Here is a 14,332-nt window from a genome sequence, read left to right on the forward strand (position 1 = left end):
TTTAAAGCTAACAGAAGCAAGGAGGAGGGGATTGAATGAAAAATGCTTCTTCTAGTCATAATTAATTACACCCCTAAATTCTTTTAGCTGCAAAAAAAGGGGCAGCGGTGATATGGGTGAAATTAGGGTTGAGGACTATACACTGAGACATGCGTAACCTTGTGTGTTTTGTGTGCTGTCAAGTTGCAACAACCTCATAGGTGGTTTACCGTTGTCTACCTCTAGCAATCCTGGACTTCCTTGGTGGTCTCCCATCCAGTTACTAATCAGAGTTGACCCTTTATAGCTTCCAACATCTGACGAGACGGGGCTAGCTTGGGCCATCTAAGTCAGGCCATGCATAACCTTAATGACCCCTACAATCTTTCCCATGCAGCATAGAAATGACAGGTAAAAATGCCTTTCTCCTTGCACTGTACCACCAAGCTTCATAACTAAGTATGTATTTCTTATCCACTTAAACTTCAGTGTTCAGGCTACAGCCAGTCATGCAGGGCTAACTGTTCAAGACTGAATAAGCAGAAAGCTACTCATCTAGCTTAGAGTGGAGAAGCCTTGTGCTATTATGCTATAAAGAACTTCTCTACTGTTTATCTTCTCCCCCATTATTCCTTATGGACCACCAACTTCTAATTTTCAGACATATGGCATGCTGAAAAACAGGGGGGAAACTTATTTAGCCGCATTAAAGTTTTCAGGTTTAAATGATGTGTGGATTGGATTGTGTGGCGCTGCAAGTATTAAATCCTGACTTCTGTTCCATTACTCACAAAACTGAAAGATATGTATGAAATGCTAGTAGTTGGCTGGTCTATTTAGGATGACCATTTTCATATACTACGCTGCAGTTCTAGACAAGAGAATGTTTAGTGCCTACATCTCTACAATGTGCAAACTAGACATACTGTTAAAATGTCAACAATCAATAAAAGGGAACTCCCTGATTAACATTTCTCATTAGTTTCCAGCAGTTAACAGAATCTGATGTACACACAAATGTTTCTACAAGACTTGGCTACTTTCTCAAGCTTAAGCCAAACCCATATGACTGCTGCATTGCTTTTCTGCAGCTGTAACCATCTTTTCTGCCAAGCATCATCTTGTCTACGGACTAGCAGTAAATAAGCTAATTTTTTATAACTGAAAATAAACCTAGCCTGCCTCAAGGTTTATTGATTGGTTGCTCCTTTTCCTTTATGCATAATTGCTCCTTTTCCTTTATGCATAATTCTGTATAGTTCAATATATGTGCAGATTTGGGGCCAATTAAAATCTAGCAAATTTAAAAAATCAAGCTACTGTAACCTGAACAGTAGTTGGCCTTCTAAGCCGCACATGATGAGAGTAAACTGGACTCTTGTGGTATCTTAAAGACTGACAACACGCATGAGTATCCACAATCTGGCTCTAGAAGCAGTAGAACCGGTACCATGGTCAGACCACTCAGTCCTGAAGGCTTGGTTGGACATGAGCCCCCCTGCCCTGCAAGGATGGTGAGTTAATTTATACTTGCCCACGGAGACTCATGGATCCAACTGGTTTTGAGAATGCTCTGCAGGATCCGAAGCTCCACAGTGGTTCATTAGATGAGCTGGTGGAGGACTGATAAGTCCGGCTCTCCAAAGCCATCAACAAAATTGCTCCCCGTCACCATCTTCACCTTCGTGCCCAACAGACTCCTTGGTATACAGAAGAGCTACAACGGAAGAAGTGGGAGCTAAGACGGCTTGAGCGAGTGTGGCAGCAATCTTGAGATGAAGAAGCAAGATCATCTAATAGGACACTTAGGAAATCTACGAGGTGGCAGTGAAGGCTGTGAAGAAGGAATTTTACGCAGTCTCCATCGCATCAGCTAGCTTGCAACCCACAAAACTGTTTAATGTGGTCCGCTTATTCGTCTCCCTATTGGAGGGAGACCGTCAAACTTTGAATTCGAATACTAGCAGTGAGGCTTTTGGGAGCTTCATTGCTGATGAAATTTTGTCTTTCTGCCATGATTTGCCAGCCACGATTGATGCAGTATATGAACTAGAGACCCCTTGGCCATCTTCTGGGCCAATATTTGATCATTTCAGTCAACTCTGCGGGGATGAGATTGCCAGGACCCTGCAAGCTGTGAGGCCTACCATTTGCCTCCTGGACCCATGCCCACCGTGACTGGTAAAGGCCGGTGTCGATGAGCTACAGAATTCTTTGGAGACCATTGTTAACTTGTCCTTGGGATCCGGGGTTTTCCCTGGGGCACTAAAGGAGGCTGTGGTGGGGTCTCTCCTAAAGAAGTCATCTTTGGACCCTACTGACCTGACCAATTACCGCCCAGTCTCGAACCTCCCGTTTCTGGGTAAGGTAATTGAGCAGGCAGCGATGGAACTTCTACAGGGGTTCCTGAAGGTGCTCAGCCCTAGATCCCTTCCAGTCTGGTTTCCACCCAGGGCATGGGATGGAGACGTTGCTGGTCGTCCTCATGGACAACCTTAGCAGGCATCTGGATCGAGGTGGATCGGTGCTGCTGCTATTACTGGATCTCTCAGCAGCATTTGATACAGTTGATTACGATCTTTTGACCCACCTCCTTGCCAATGTGGGGATACGAGGGACTGCCTTGCAGTGGCTGGTTTCTTTTCTCCACGGTCGGGGACAGAGGGTGGCACTAGGGGAGAAAATGTCATCCCACCACCCCATGGTGTGTGGTGTCCTTCAGGGGGAAATACTTTCCCCATTACTGTTTAACATCTATATGCGCCCCCTTGCCCAGCTGATGTGATGTTTCAGACTTGGGTGTCTTAAATATGCGGATGAAACCCAGTTATATCTGATGATGGACAGCCAGCCCGACTTGGCCCCACATGTCCTGGAGCGTGCTTTTGAAGCTGTTACTGGCTGGTTGAAGCAGAGTCGACTGAAATTAAACTCCACGAAGACGGAGGTCCTGTTCTTGAGTCATGGATGTTTAGGTTCTAGACTCCGGCTCCCGACCCTCAATAGGGTGCCCCTTGTGCTAGTTCCAAAGGTTAGGAGCTTGGCCTCCCTGAAAATGGAGATGTAGGTTGCAGTGGTTGCCAGGTTCTCTTTTTCCCACCTATGACGGACCAGGCAGCTTGTCCCTTACCTCTTAACCCACGACTTAACTGCAGTGATCCAGGCAATGGTCACTTCTAGGTTGGATTACTTCAACTTGCTCTATGTGGGGCTTTCCTTGAGATTACAGCTGGTTCAAAATGCAGCGATGTTTGTTATTATGGAGTGCCAAGTGGAGCACATATAACACTTATATTGCACCAGCTGCATTGGCTGCTAGTGGAGTACCGAATCAGATTCAAGGTTTTGGTATCAACCTATAAAGCCCTATGTGTATTGGGACCAGCATATTTGCGGGACCACCTCTCCCCATATGTGCCCCGGAGGACACTTCAATCAGGAGAGAAACAACTGTTGGTGGTCCCTGGCTCCAGGGAAGCTCCAACCTGGTGGTACTCTCTGTCTATTGAGACCAGGGCCCGGCAGGACTTGCTATTGTTTTGCTGGGCCTGCAAGAAAGAGATGTTCCACCAGATATATGGCTGAGGCCGGGCTAGGCCTCCGCCGGCTGAAAAGATGAGAAGTGAAAGATCTGAACCTTCCCTATTAGGGCTGTCCACCATCCGGCTTTTTAATTGGTGCATTGATGGCTGCCATCTAGCTATTCTATTGTCTTGTATGCTGTGCTGTTGGATATTGTAAAATGTTTTTACTGTTTTATGGTGTATAAATTATATGATGTGTTTTTAAACTGCTGTAGTCCACCCTGAACCCACCTGGGGGAGGGCAGAATAAAAGCCTTGAATGAATGAATGAATGAATGAATGAATGAATGAATGAATGAATGAATGAATGAATGAAGTGACTATTAAAAAGGCATTTTGTGAAAAAACAAGTTGTTCCATTAATTTATTCTTTAGAGAATGATTTTTAAGATTCAGAGTCACTATCTAATTTATACCTCATTATAGTGCTTGTTGCTAGCTGAAACCTAATTCTAATAAAAATGAAAATTACATTAAAAGTTTACGATTTATTTTCTTGTACAGTTTATGCTTGGGTTTGCACAAATACATGGGGGAGGAAGTCAGCATAAACTGAATGTCTTAATAGGTAAGATGGACCAAGAGAATAACTCCAAACAGACTTGTAATGTGATCCTAAATATGTGTAGCAGAACTATATCTATTAAATTCAGTGGGATTTGTTCCTAAGTAAAATGTACTGTAGCATTAGTACTGTTAATGAGTTTACGATTACCACTGAAATACAAATACAGCAGTTCAAGTGACTTGTGGATCACAATCCACATGAGAAAATCTGTGTTGTGTTTCTGCAGTAGTTGCTAATTAGTAACAATGTAGGCATTTAGCGGCTTAGGATCTTCCTGCTCTTGACAAGCTATCTCTGTCTCTTCGATTGCAATACTACCCTAGTTACAAAATCCTACTGTCAGAATTTTGAAGCCACACTCCCTTTTGTTTGGTGCAGTGGTGTGGCTAACTTACTGTGGAGTCTTCCTAGAAATATTAACTACTGGCTTGTGAGTTGTTGCTTGAATAAGCCCTGGAGATAAATGGATGATTCGGAAACTGCTATGAAATGCAACATCTAGAAAGAAGTTTTCTTATGCTAGCTCACCAGTGATGATAAAAGACCATCATCTGCCCAAAAGAACCCCTTGCATCCCAACAAGAACAGAGACAATGTGCTGGTGATCATTTTACAGGAAACCCATTCAGGTAATCAAAGCTGTGTAAGTAAGCTTGGTATATGATTTCTACTCTTAACCACTGGGCTTCATCGCCTTCCTAACAGGTTCCTTCATTTTCTTAATTTCCTTCTAGAATATGGTCAGTAGAAATTATTAATTAGTAGCTAACTGCAATCCTGAACACAGTTAAACCCTTTTAAGCCCTTTTGAGGTCTTCAATGGACTTAAAAATGTATAATACTATTCAGAATTGCATCCTAAGTACATTCTGCTATGAGGGTTCAGCCATGTACTTCTCCTTTCTTGTGGCATTATTCAGGAGCCTCTAAATATGGCAAGTATATTTTCACTTAATGCGGATACTGTACCTGGCTTTCCCCTCTAATTGTAGCTTCAGGGTTTAATTTACATTGGGAAAATGGCACAGGAGTAAAGAGTTAAATATCTGTTATCTCACAGTGCCTCTTTACTACTCTTCAAAGCAGCTGCTTGAGGCTGCTAATTAAGTTTTTAAAAATTATTATTATTATTATTATTATTATTATTATTATTATTATTATTATTAAAGAGCTCTAATCAGAGCTCTCCTGTGTCATTTCTAGTTTGGCCAGAGACAGCAAGAACTGCAAGATAGATGAGAAGTGGACTGTAGGATCTGTGAGGAACTACAATATTGTTTTGGGAACCTGCTATAGTAGAACTTCCTGGTATCTTCTTCCACTTTGCTCTGCTAGTTATAAAACAGAAAGTCACCAGTGTTCTAACAGCTGCTATGTAAGACTTCTGAATCTCTCTAGGCTTTTCCCAGCAGAGCTAAAACAGCTTGAAGGTGGCAATTCTTGGTGGAAAACAGGGTAGAAGAAAATAACTCACTACCTCTCTGTCCCCTCTGATTGGTTTCCTCATTGGTTGTTCTGCTTATTAAAAAAATCAAATTCATTCCTGTCTTCCTGCACCTCAGTCTTGAAATGTACCAAGTATGGAGGACATAACCATGATGTTCTTTGATCTGGTTACTGAAATGGTACTAGCAATGCAATCCTCAATTGCCCTTAAGGAGAAATTGGCCACTACTCTTTAATTTTCTCTGATAACAGCAGCTCTGGCCTTTTGACTGGTTTGGAGACCAGCACTAGACATTCTAAAGGCAGCAATTAGCTACAGATGCTCAGCAGAAGTCAGAGCCTTGGAAATTTATCAATTTCAGCAACAAGACTTGTTTCTGGCATGGATGCTAAAAAACCAGACAGGTTGGAGTAGTAACTCATAACACTCAGTTTCCACATATTATCAGGGATTAGGGAGCAAGGCTTCAGTGGGCCAGAAACCTACTACCACTCCATTGGCTACCCATAAACTACCGTGCTCAGTTCAAGCTATTGGTTATCATGTACAAAGCTCTTCACGGCTTTGGCCTGGCATACCTACGGGACCACCTCCCTCCCTATGTTCCTCCACAACAGCTTTGCTCATCTGAACAGGGTCTCCTGCGGGTGCCACTGTGCACATGGGCGAAATCAACAGCAGTCTGTACATGGGCTTTCTCTGTGGTGGCCCCTATCCTGTGGAATGGTCTGCCTAAGGAGATCAGAAGAGCCCCCACTCTTCTAGCTTTTAGCAAACAATGCAAAACTGAATTTTCAAAAAGGCTTTTGGATTATAGGGAGGGGCTTTCAGATGCTTCGCTAATGAGTTAAGGACCATAGACTTCACTATGTTGCCATATGTACTACCTGTTGTCTTAAATACTATAATAATAACATTCGATTTATATACTGCCCTTCAGGATGACTTAACACCTACTCAGAGTGGTTTACAAAGTATGTTATTATTATCCCCACAACAAAACACCCTGTGAAGTGGGTGGGGCTGAGAGATCGAGAAGTTGTGACTGACCCAAGGTCACCCAGCTGGCTTCAAGTGGAAGAGTGAGGATGGAATCAAACCCAGTTCTCCAGATTAGAGTCCTGTGCTCTTAACCACTACACCAAACTGGCTCCTTATCCTTCTAATGTCAGCCCTAGCTTATGTTCTGTTTCAGCATTTCTTCAGCTCTATTGGATTCTTACTAATGCTATGTCTTTGTAAAATTGTGTTTATTTACCTTATGACATTGTTTATGGAAGTGTTCTTGAAACTGACTGTACTAATCTCACACTGTGTAATCCGCCTTGAGTCTCATTGAGTAAGGCGGAGTATAAATGACCTAAATAAAGACTACACTAAACACATCAACAACACTATTTTTATATGAGTGCTGGGGAAAAGAAATGTAATTTAAATTAACCCAATCAAATTTTACAACTCTACTATTTATTCAACTCTGCTACTGAAATCATTTGGGATTAACAGTAGCTAGATCATACCGTGCCAGACTCAGGAGTAATTGCTCATCCTTTCTATAGGCACATTAATAAGCTGCTCCTGAGCTTTTATGGTGATTATGCCTTTAATCTGCCAGGCAACAACAGCTCATGATTGTTTAAAGTAATCCATAGCCTCCCCGGTTGGAACTCTATTTCAATTCTGAGTGAATTATGAACAGGATTTTGATTGGGGAATAAGACATCACAGCATCTGATGTTACTTGAATGCTTTATTTTTCTGTTCTGTGACCATGAACCTTGCTTAACTGTTCTCAGCTCTGGACTCAGATCTCTCTCAGGTTGCTCATCCCCTCTTTTTGTGGATTTCATGGCTTTGAATCTCTTGCTTGAATTCATACAATAAAGGAGGAGAATAGTGATGCTGTTCTCATGAAGGCTTTAGTTTCAGTGCCTCTTATTTTAAGTTGTGTAAGCACTGGCTACACATCTGTCGCTTGCCATAAGGAGCTGCTGTATGTCACCAACTATTAAATAATCTCCTCTCATCTTCCTTTTTTACCCCCTATAAAAGAGTGGATACTCCAGCAAAGAACTGCTGTATATAATTTTATTGATCCTCATCACTTCAGAAATATACTTGAAGAATCTGTGAAAACCCATCATGGTGCAAGCTTGTGGAACTTTACCAATGTACATTTTTTATAATTCTTATTATTAGGAAGTCTGTATAATAAATACTTTAAAAACAAATGCAACAGAGGAGCCATGGGTACATGCATGTTATTTTATCAATTATTTCTGGCAAGGAGAACAGAACTGGAGTTTAAAATGGTTTCCCATCCAGTTTCAGATTTGGTTGACACTCATTTTATCAGTACTTCAGGATCAGATGTTTCCTGGGATGTTTACAACTACTGATGATCTTCTAACAGTTAGATTTAAAATCATGCCATTATTTAATAAATGGATTCCTGGTGACCCTTAGGGAATTAACAAGCTCTGCACTGCTGTGTGAAACCTTGGTCAACCCGTGGAATATGAAGTTGGCCTATGTGATAAACGTGATTGCTCCTAAGCTTCCTGTTCCCTCCTGTGGAGTGCAGAAGAATATTTGGTTCACAGAGGAGTTTGGAGTGGTGAAACCACTGGACAGAGAAAACACATGAAGGAAAACTCCAAATGTGTCCAACTATGAGTGAGATCACAGTACTTTGTGATGGTCGCAGTAGCAAAGTGAGCTCACTTCTTCACTACTCTCATGTCTGTACAATGCTGACCTGCAGAACTTTTCTGGGTTGTGAAGGGACTTGTATCTCAGGCTTCTGAATGATGTAGACTCGGAAAATATATACTGTTATTCACAAAATATGCGGTCACCCGATTGAGATATATAAGTAGTACGTTACCCTGGCCCTTATTGGCTGCTTACCTGCTTCCAGGCCTAATTCAGAGTTCACTGGGACACTTCATGCCTAAACTAACTAAACTATTTCAATCACCATATAATGAGAAATGAGAAGCCAGCGTGGGGCTGCTGGATGCCACCCTGTGTCTGGAACTGTGGTTTACCACAACTAAGATTTTAAAATAACAGGCTTTGTGACATATCAGCTCCCTTTTACAAATGTGATCTTAGAATACGGACATTTCTCTTTCGTTGAAAAAAAATCAGTGGCCAGTAGTAGAGAAATTCAATGTAGTGATTAGAGTGTCATCCTAGGATCAAGGACACCCAGGTTTGAATTCCAACTCTGTCCTGAAAGCTTGCTGGGTGACCTTGGGCCAGGTACAAAGACTCAGCTAACCTATCTCATAGGGTTGTTATGAGGATAAAATGGAAGAGAATGATGTAAGCCACTTTGGATCCTCATTGGGGAGAAAGGTGAGGTATAAATGAAGTAAACAATTAATGATAGTGCTCTAAACTTCACCCATCTGAAGCTACCCAAGATTCCTCTTGCACAAAGTGCATTTTTCAAAATAATTACTATTTTACTGCTAAGTACCTTGTAATGAATCCAGCTTTAGCTACTGTGATTGTGAACTCAGCCAGATGCTTGAAGGGGATAAAAAGCAATTTAAAGAGGAAGGACATGGAATAACTTGCCAGAAACTCAATGTTTTCTTTCTCATCCATTCTTGGAAGAATAGAAACTTTCTGGGATAGGTCAGAATTAATATGTTTAAGCAGGGCTCATTTCAAGGGGGAACACACAGGAACGCAGTTCCAGCAGTTCCCCAAAGAGGACACATGTCAGGTGGCCCTGCCCACCTGACTCTCGGCCATTTTGGGCCCGTTCCGGCCTGGATTGGGTCCGAAACGGCCTGGATTGGGCCTCTGACGGGTGGTGGATCACTCTCCTGCTAATCAGCGGCCCGATCCTGACCATTTTGGGCCCCCTTTCAGCCATTTTCAGCCCCTTTTGGGGCCCAATTTCGGCTCTGAATGGCCAATATTGGGCCCAAAACAGCTAGAATAGGTGATGTCAGGGGGTGTGGCACATGCAAATCAGTTATACTAATGACACACTTCCGGTGATGGCAAGAGGCGTGGCATATGCTAATGAGTTATGCTAATGAGTTATGCTAATGAGTTCTTCCAGCTCTTTTTTTGTGAAATGACCCCTGTATTTAAGGCATAGCAAATACATATAAAATTTTGTGCAAAAATGATTCTGTACACATTCTTGGGTTAAGATTGAACCTACTGATTCAAAACCTAGATCTACTGTTCCCAAATTATCTTGAATTAACACCATTACTTAACATGAAACTTCAGGCAATATTTATATCTTAATTCAAATTAGGAGAGTTTTCCTTCAAGTAACAGGAAGGGGCAGTAGAAAAAGATTTCGTTTTGTACATAGTGAACAATACAGACAAAGTATTAGAAAAGCTAATATAAATGCGTTCCTTATTTACTCTTTAATACTATTTTCACCAGGAGGCTTGTGCAGTCTGATCCAATACATATTTATTTAGTATCCCATATTTCAGCAAGGTAGAAATGTAGTTAAGTCTACCCCTCCCAACTAAATTTGGAATGATTGCCTAATGAAGGCTTAAAAATGGAAGGTTTAAAAATGGAATTTTTGAACAATCATGAAATGCATAGTTCACCTTGATTGTTCTAGAAATGAAGCATCAATCACTTTAAGTTTAAAGAAGGGAATGCTGCTTTCAAAGTGGTTTTATTATTACTTAGTGTATGTATAAAAGATGCACTGTGTAACAAGAACATGGAGAACAGTTTATGTAACACATGAAAGAGTTAATTGTATGTTTTGTCTGTACTCAGGCGTTGCTAAGAAACATTATTGGGGCTTGGCCAATGAAAACCACCAATGGTGACATAATTGTGATGTTTTTATGATTCATTGACTTGCCATTCAAGGACAACTGGAGAATTTATAAGACAAAATTTTCTGTAAAGCTAGGTTTGCATTGCTGATACAATTTGGCTGAGTTATTTTAACGTTTATTTCTTTTCTGACTAAATGACCCGGCTAACAGTCTTCATTGGATGGGGGAGGGGCAAGTTCAATGCATATTACAGATGGCTACACAGGGAGGTAGGCATCTGATTGCATTTCATGTGACCAGAATAGTTTCAACTGGTGATGAGAAGTGTAGAAAGTTATTCTCATTACAAATGAAAAACCAACAGAACAGTGAGATGCTGCCAATAACCAAATACCTTCTTAGATATGTAACGTGCATTGAACTTGCTGAGTGGCTAAGGATCATCTTTGCTCATGCAATTCGGGCCACTCTCTTTGTTCCTTTTTATTGTTGCAAAAGACCATCCATGATTTAATATTGCAATTGTAGGTGGGTAATCAGTTTTGCTTTTGCCAGTGATAAAAAAAATTAAATAAAAGGCTTGATTCTTTTAATATTAGCTAGCCATTATATAGTGGCTGCAGGGGTTCCAAATGGCTTTTCCTTATAAAATATGTTGGTTTTAGAGGGATCCAAATTACTCCAGCTTGTACTTGGACAATGGGGAAATCAGTTTCCAAGAATCAAACCGCAATACAATTCATAGTTGAGAGAAAAATTCTGTTCGAATTAAGGTTGCTTGAGTTTCTAGGCACCAATGGACTGGTGCCTGTGATATCTAGGGTTCCCAAGTTCCAGGTAGAGCCTGGAGTGCTCCTGGAATCACATCACAACTAATGTCTAGACTGTAGAGATATTTTCCTGAAATGGTAGTTTTAGAGTGTGGACTCTATGGCATCATCCACTGCTGAGCTCCCTCACCAAAACTCCAGGAATGCCCCAAGCTGGAGTTGGCACCCATAGTGGCAAACTGCTTTCCCCTCCGTCTCGGCTTTTGATAGTCTCTGTTCAAGGTTGAAACATTATTTCTTTACCAGTCTTCCTCTATGCCTTTAAAAGATGATAAAAGGGTGACTGTTGTGTGTTGTGTGTTCAAATATTACTACCTGACTTGTCCACATCTGAATGGGCATTAGTAATGGGTCTTGGACCATACTGGATGAGAGTTTTCTTTTTGTGGTTTCATTTATCTCTTCATTCTGATATTTGCATCACTTTACGAGATTCATGCATTTAACAATACAAAGCTCATCTTTGTGTTAGAAAAACAAATATATGTATCAACACTGAAGTAGATTCCTAGCTGAAAATTCCTGCTGCCTCACTTCCAATGTAATAGAGCAACAGGTGAGGGCAGCATCTTATCAGTGTAACATCAAGTAACATCACAGGTGAAAATTGTATTTTTTTGGCAACAAGTATTCCAATATTTTATTTACCTTAAAAATTTATTTTGGGGGAAATTGGTTCAAAATTATTTTATTGAAGTATATAACTATAAAACTCATGCAGAAAGTGTGAGAATACATTTATAATTCCTTATTTAAATCCCCCTCAAGTTTTGTAATTATAAGCTGTTAACAGGGCCACTTCCTCCCCCAATTCTTCAGATATATGCTGGGCACCAGGATAAGTACTCCCTTACGCTCCCCAAACTGAATCCATATTCTTTCTCACACAGCAAGCCAGCAAAATTTCATAAGAAAGTCTCCAAATGGCCTTGTGAACAACAACAACAACATTCGATTTATATATCGCCCTTCAGGATGACTTAACACCTACTCAGAGCAATTTACAAAGTATATCATTATCCCCACAACAAAACACCCTGTGAGGTGGGTGGGGCTGAGAGAGCTAGAAGCTGTGATTGACCCAAGGTCACCCAAGCTGGCTTCAAGTGGAGGAGTGAGGAATCAAACCCGGTTCTCCAGATTAAACTTGTGCGCTCTTAACCACTACCCCAAACTGGCTCTCAATCCTTGGTCTTGATCAGGGCCGGATCTACGGTTGCCGGCGCCCAGGCCAACTGAAGACTGGCCACTTGTGCTCATGCGCACTGTGCTCTCTCTCCCGGCACTGCGTGATGACATCACTTCTGTGATGTCATCACACAAGGCAGCGTGTGCTGCCCTACGGCAAGCCGGCTGTCCCAGTGTGCCGTGGAGCTGGTGGCGGCAGCGCGAGTGGGTGGGAGGCCACCCGCGGCTTTCGCCTGCCCCGCAGGACAGGGGGCGTGCGCCCTCTGTCCTGTGGGGCACGCGAATGGTGCAGGCAGCCTCCCAGCCACTCGCACTGTCTTTCGCCTGCCCCACAGGACAGGGGGTGGCTTGCTGCATGCCCCCTGTCCTGTGGGGCAGGCGAATGGCGTGGGCGGCCTCCCAGCCACCCGCGCTGCCTTTCGCCTGCCCTGCAGAGCAGGGGGCATGCGGCAAGCACGTCCTGTCCTGCTGCCCACACGCTCCCAGGGCTGGCAGCTGCGCCCGGTGCCCCCTCTTTGGCAGCGCCGGGGGCACACTACCCGCCCTGTCCCCTGTCAATCTGGCCCTAGTCTTGATTAACCAGTTCTGCTGTGTTATTGTGAGGGAGATTATGACTCTAGAGGCTAGGTGAAAGAGGCTGAGGCATAATCAGATAAATAATTGGATAAAGAAAATTCTTCACCAAATTACTTCCTTTCCATTCATTCCCTCCCATGCTTCTGGGTTTGTGGTTCATGTGTTATATTTCTAAAGTAGGGATGACTGGTAAAGGTGGGGAGGACAGGTATGTAAAACATCTTGGAATACCGGCAAAACATTTCACACACATTTATCACTAAAAATAAGAATACTGCTTTAATATAATGGGAGTTTCAGCAAATGACATAATCTGTTTTGACCATTTGATAATATATCATCCCTGTATCACCCTTTAATTTTGTAAACCTAGCTACAGCTCTTCAGCAGGCTCCCTGAACACTCTTTCTTGCATATGAAAAAATAGTGTTGATTTTCTGCCTCATAAATTATGAAAGTATTGGTTATCCTAGAGGTACTAAAGTTCATGTTTTAACATTAGTAACTGTTCAAATAACTGTGTCTCATAGTCTAGTTTCCTATTAACTCAACAGATGCAGCTGCCCTCCTGTAAGATCATTGAAAAAGCTGAGGTTTTAAGAAGTATTCATGTATAAAATACTGTCAGATCCATTATGCTACCAGATCTTCATTTGACTTCCATAACAAACTGCGATTCAAATTTAGGGACCACACAGAGTATATGGTAAATGCTCAAAACAGCTTCGGTCATTTGAGGTTACATGTCCCTAGTGTTGGCATACTGTTAATTTGTTCCAAGCATCTCCTCCTAATTTTTTTTTTACATTGTTACAAATTATTCTTGACTCTAATGTGGGTGCCTTGCAGATGACTAGTATTAAGTACTAGTGAAAAAGGCACAATAACTCATACCAAAATCTGTACTGTCTTCATTTATAACTTCAGGAATATAATGTATATTATGAAATTGTAGTTTGATTTCCTCTTAGGAGGTAATCTCTCATAAGCATATGATAGTTCTTTTGCTGAAAATGAAGGCTTTTGCAGTATTCTCCATCATTGATTATGGCACATTCTATTTTATTATAATCCAAAAGAGACAAACCAAACGGACCGTTTACTATGAATTGTAAACCTTTTATAATAGGAATTGCAACAATCAGTTAATTCATTTACATCAGTTAATTCATTACAGGCATAGAATCTTCAACGACCGCAAAAATGAGCATGTTATAAAAAGTCAACCCGCCAAAGGAGTGCCCTAAAAACCTGGGAACAAACTCCCGGTGGGAGAATGGCAATGGGTTTGCTGGCTACGTTGGTACCCCGTTTCGCTGCATCACGCTTCTTCAAAAGCCTTCACACATTGCCAATATACGGTTGCCAACCACGAA

Source organism: Eublepharis macularius, chromosome 1, assembly GCF_028583425.1.
Source record: "Eublepharis macularius isolate TG4126 chromosome 1, MPM_Emac_v1.0, whole genome shotgun sequence".
Classification (NCBI taxonomy): Eukaryota; Metazoa; Chordata; class Lepidosauria; order Squamata; family Eublepharidae; genus Eublepharis; species Eublepharis macularius.